This window comes from Ceratotherium simum, chromosome 21, assembly GCF_057802395.1.
Source record: "Ceratotherium simum simum isolate JZ-2026a chromosome 21, ASM5780239v1, whole genome shotgun sequence".
Taxonomy (NCBI): Eukaryota; Metazoa; Chordata; class Mammalia; order Perissodactyla; family Rhinocerotidae; genus Ceratotherium; species Ceratotherium simum.
The window spans coordinates 9145827-9151434 of NC_141920.1; the positions used below are offsets into that span (position 1 = coordinate 9145827).

Genomic DNA, 5608 nt, shown 5'->3' on the forward strand with positions numbered 1-5608 from the left:
CGTGCTCCCCTGTCCTCACTCGCTGGGCCCCAGATGCACCCGCCTCCTTGCAGTTCTTTTCCCCAGCCAGGCTCTCTTGTGCTCTGAGCCTTCTCACCCTCTGCTCCCCGTCTTAGTATGCCCTGCCACCTGACTTCCTGGAGGTTGCTGCTCCTCAGGGAGCCCCAATTAAAGCAGCAGGCACCTCCCCGTCTCCAGTGACCCTCATTTGCAAATATAGCTATCTGTGTGTTGTCTGTCTCCCTCTAGAAGATAAACTCCAAAAGGACCGGATTTTGTGTGCTACTTAGTGTAGGCTCTGTCTTCCCGTGCCTAGAACAGTGCCAGCCCCCCAAAATCTGGCCTTACTACTTTGCGCAGTGTCTTATTTAATTCTCCAAAGAATCTTATACAAAAATATTTATTATTTACATAAATAATTATATGTATTTCTTCTTTTTCCAGTTTTATCGAGCTATAATTGACATATATCACTGTATAACTTTAAGGTGTACAACATAACGATTTGATATATGTAAATATTGCAAAATGATCACCACAATTAGTTAACACCCATCACCTCACATAGTTACAAATTTTTTTCCTTGTGATGAGAACTTTTAAGATTTTCTTCTTCCTTTTCCTCTTCCTCTTCTTATTTATCATCATCACCCCATTTTGTGGATGAGGAAACTGATACGCAGAGAGTAAACGATATTCTAGGATTAATGTAGTTTTCGGGGGGTAGAACACTACTTGAGCTCAAGCGGTTGGAGAGAACGCTCTGGCGCCTTGTCAGAGGGCACCCCCAGAGAGCATGGGTTTAACCACTTTCAGGAGGAACAGAAGCTGATTTCCTGAACGAGTGGGAAGGGAAGCGAGTACGAGGCAAAGACAACCACAGGTCTGAAGGCTCCGGGCCAGAGACAAGGCCTGATGGCTGAAGCTTAGAACTCTAAGTGAAGGGCTTGCCAAGACTTGAGGCTGGAGAGTTAGGCCCGGCCAGATCTTCAGGGCTGGTGAGGCAGGCTCCGCAGTTTGTTCTTTTTTCCTGAGGCAATAGGGAGCCATTAAGCAGGGCGGTGACATGATCTGATTTACACTGTAAAAGATCTCTTGGGCTATGGGTGGAGAATGGAAGGCAAACCTAGAAAGGAAGAACCTTGGAGAAACCTGGCATACTCAATATATTTAGAGGCGAGAGTAAGAGGTCTTGGTGGGGCTGCGGAGCCGGCTTGTGTTAGAGATGAAGTGGGCAAAGTTGAGATATATTAAGATAGAAATGACACTGTATAGGGTTTGCTGATGGATTAAAGGTGCGTGCGTGTGTGTGTGAGGGGGCTGGAGATGAGATTATCATAATGTGACGTCTAGGTTTTGGCTTAAATGGGTGTAAGAAGATGGTTCCATTTATTGAGATGAGGATGGAGATCGGATTTCAATAACTGTTACCTTCCTCTTTGCCTGCCTCTCCTCATCCCCAACTCCCCATTTGGAATATCAGATGAGCGCAAAAAGCTTTAAAGAGATGCTCCAAAAGTTTTGTGACACATGTAATTTTTTAAAGAAAATTTACATTTACATTTTGAGTGAAGTCAACCTTGGAAAACCATCTAGAATAGTAGGGGAAGACATAAATAAGTTGCGCTTGAAAAGGGGGGAGGGCACTCATCAAACTTGCTAAGGGGACAAACAGTTAAAGTGTTCTTCACACATTATCAAGATTGATTAATTTAATCAAGTGGGGATTGTATCTAAACCTCTATTTAAATTGGGCCTTATTCTTGGCCCCTCCCTTTTTGGTTTGCTTGTAAAAACCAGCAATCACATCTCTTCCAGTATTGTTTCGAGCCAGGTGGACTGGCAAACTCAGAGAGAGTCTCCAGGTTCCAGGCACTGCCTCCACTTCTGAAAGGTAATTTCTGCTATTTATTTTTATCCTATATTATTATATGTTTTATGGAGGGTTTAAAATTGTGAGATGAATTGAGTGGGATCACGAAACTTAGAAAAGAGAGAAGTGTGGGGTTTCCTGGAGTTGTTAGAGATCCCTACTTAATTTAGTGCATTCAGTCGTGTTAAAAGGGCTGTCCTGGTTCCTTCTCAAATGTCCTTTGTAGTTTGCAAAAGCTGGCAGGTTTGCCTAACTTTTTCCTTTTCTTTTCCTGCTAACTCCTCACTGCAGTTTTTCAGGTTTTCTTGCTCTGAACACTGAATTCTTTTAAGTCGAGTATCTGTGTTGGCTTCATTTCAGCTCCAGGGACTTACATACAGTTTCCAAATCGTTTTTCTGTAATAGTTCCACAGTAAAATGAATACTTGCGAAATAAGAAGATCGTATTGTGTTCTGTTCTTCTAATTAAGGCTAAGTCTCAAAAGATGATTCCAATAAATGTTAAATATAGCAAATGAGAAGGGTTTTTTGTTTTGTTATTAGATCTGAGACTGCTGTGGCAGGCAGGATCTGGAGAGAAAAATCAGAAGTTAGCTGAACGAAGAGGTCTCATCTCACTAGGATTAAATCAGAGATAATGGTGCGATGTTGTAAGCATACACTAGGAAATATATCTTAAGGAGGGCTGGTCTGTTTGGATAATTGTGAAAATGAGGTGTAGCTGATGTTTGTCACATTAGAAAGAGGTGAAGTGGGGCTTTTTCCCCCTTTCCCCGAGTAACATATGCAGAGCACCAGCTCACATTTGAAGGGACATTTCTGGTTCCATTCTTTCTTTGTGTTGCCTGCGTCTCTGCAGCACCTGACTCCTTGAGAGATAGTCTAGCTAGGGGGTGATGGCAAAACAGGATTGCGTGTGGGTGGAGCTAAGTATACATAGACCAACGTTCGATTTTCAATTTTCATTTTATACAATAATAATATGAGTTCTTAGCTTTTACTACAAAACAAAATATTTCAGTGTTCTCTTGTTACGTTTGAAGTTTCCATTTGTAATTGTTTTAACTATACATGCTTTCCAAATAAATCTTAAGTATGAGTCTCCACCTTCAAAAGGGAGATGTGTCTCAGAGAAACCCTTACAGCGAATTCAAATCCTCTTATGTCCATTTAAAAACGCAGTGTGTGTTTGCAACCCAGCGCTCAGTCACTGGCAGAATTTTGCAACGATTTCCCAGTTTTGTTGGCTCATCTCCAGGAATAAGGTTCTTTGTAATTCTTTGCTCAAACATAAGGATCACATATAAAACTCTTAGCAGATCGATCTGTTAATACAATTATCTTTCAATTTTAAAAGCTACAACATAATAAGGTTTTTTGGGGGCAGGGGGAGAGAGAAAACAGTGACTAACAAACCATATGATGCTATTATGCTAACAGTGGTAGCTTTGTGAGCGCATAGAGAAAAGAAAAGCACAACCGTTTTTGCTCAGAAAATAATTCAGTAGCAACAAGGTCTGAGAGCCAGGAGCCTTACTGTTCTTAGTGAAACGATTATTTGTCAAAACATTTGATTGTTTTCCTATTCCTTCTGAAAAGTTTGGACTTTTCTTTTTTGCTCAATTTTGACACTAGGATTTTTAACTATCAGTGCTATTGTGTTTACAGCATTCAAGGTTTCAGAGTTCAAAGGTTATCCATTAACATGTAGAGTGAGGCTACCCTTATGTTAAGACTCAACCTGGTCCCATTTGTTCATAGTTTCTTTGTTTTGTAGCCCTGCTCCAAGCCCTTTTGATAAGTTAAATGAAGTTTCTTGTTTATGAAGAGTTTATTTTTGGACTGTGTTTTAGGATGTGGCTACTTACAAGGCTTTAACAAATATTTTAAAGAAAGGTATTCATCTTAACCTGAGAAAAGGAAAACTACTACTAGAAATGATCAATATCAGTGTTCTTGAGTAAAAAAAGAGTGCTGGCCTAAGAGTCTACTTCTGGCACTGCTAATTAATTAAGTGTGAGTAAGTAATTGGTTCACTTCCTTTTTAAAAAAGACTAACCAGACCATATGTGGGGTTAGTAGTTAAATATAAAATGACAGCAAAACATCACACTTGGCAAATTCTTCCCCTTTGCTAAGAAGCTGTCTTTCAAATTCCATTTCCTATTTATTAAGGATTGCATTGCTCACTAGTGGAGCATTTATGTAGTGCTTCCCCCCACCCCCGGATTTATTAAATATATACTTGAAGTGCCTTTCTTGATGTTTTAAGTTTTTCCATTTTGGATACACCGAAGGCCAATAAAACAAATACTTGGCTATTTTGTTTATGGTGACTTGCATAGCGCCGTTTGTATTTGCATTCGTTTGCATCTTGGGGCAGAAAACTTGGTGGATGTGATTGTTGCTTCTCTGGTCCCTCCTTGGGGTGTACTTAAAATGGGGGAATAGCACAGGCCTTTGGAATCATCATCTTTTCTTTTTTTTGTAAGGAAAAGAACAGTTGGGAAACTAAATGAGTTGGGCGTGGGGAGGAGGGGGCAAGGCTAGTTTTTTTTTTTTGTCCCCAGGTTAAGCCCGCTTCATCCACGTGGATTTCTATCAAAGCCAAGTGAATTCTTGGAACCTAGGCCAAGTTTAGAAATCTCAAGTTATAATAGCAGCACAAGCCCAGCGCTTTCAGAAAAACAGCAGCAATTAAAGGCTAGCTTTATGGAGGCACTAATTAAAAAAACATTTTAATCATCTTATCTCATCGACCTTCCTCACACTTGAAGAAAATCGGAAAGAATGGTGTTTGTGAACCGCCGCCTTCTAACCTACCCAAATGGGGGTGAAGGCTTTTTGTTTGTTGGAAATTCTGGATGATCCAAGAGTTCGGGCTACCAGCCCCTCCCCTCTCCTGGGCACACCTTGCAAGGAGGGGGAGGCGGCGAGGCAGAGGCCTGGATCTGCGCCTGCGCGCTGCCCTCGTGGCCCCCCCCCCCCCCCCCCCCCGCGTACCTGTCACTGGAACCGTCGGGGCGCGCGCGGGCCACGTTAAGCCGGATGGCGGGAGGCGGGGGTGTGGGGGCGGTGAAAGGCGCGCGCGTGCGCGGGAATCGCAGGGCGAGAACACGGAGTGCGCGCGCTCGTCCGCTGGCTCGCGTCCCGGGGGCGGAGTCCGCGGCGGTGGGCGGGGCAGGGGCGCGCCTGCGCGGGTCACGTGGGCCCGGGGCGGGGCCTCGGGGCGGGGCCGCGCGGCCGGTGAGGCAGGGGGCGGGGCGTCTCCGAGCGGCTGGGCCGAGGGAGGGCGCAACAGCTGCTCCTGAGCACTTTCTGACCCAACAGTCCCCCTGCGCCGGACGCGCCGCGCCCCGGCGGCTCTAGGGACCCCCCGCGCCTGCACTGTCCCCGCGCGGACGAGTAGGGGGCGCCCGCGCCTTTGCCCCCCGTGCGCACCCCCGCCCCGCTCACCTTAGCCCCGCGCCCGAGGTGAGCCCAGCCCCCAAATCCTCCGGGCGGGGGTGGGGTGGGGTGGGGGTGAGGGGCGCTCCTCTGGGGGGGCTTCAAGGCGCGAGGCCCCGAGGCGCCCCGGGGGATGGCTGCGCCCCGCGCCCAGTGGCCCCCGGCTCTTTGGGGGGCCGGTGCGGGCGCGGAATCGGGAGGTGTCCGCACAAAAGGCCGAGAGCAACTCCCCGTCGCCTCCCCTCCCTCCGCCGTCCCCGCCCCCTCCCCTCCGCGCCCGCTCCTCCT

At 46.3% G+C, this 5608-nt stretch overlaps 1 long non-coding RNA gene across 1 annotated transcript; it reads right to left on the bottom strand.

The window, feature by feature from the left end:
* Positions 1–384: 384 nt before the first annotated feature.
* LOC147914185 (uncharacterized) lies at positions 385–5082 on the bottom strand. The gene is made up of 2 exons (XR_015555551.1): positions 4877–5082; positions 385–2443 (listed from the first exon to the last, which is right to left on the bottom strand). It is a non-coding gene; the product is annotated as an uncharacterized LOC147914185 (long non-coding RNA).
* Positions 5083–5608: the final 526 nt, after the last annotated feature.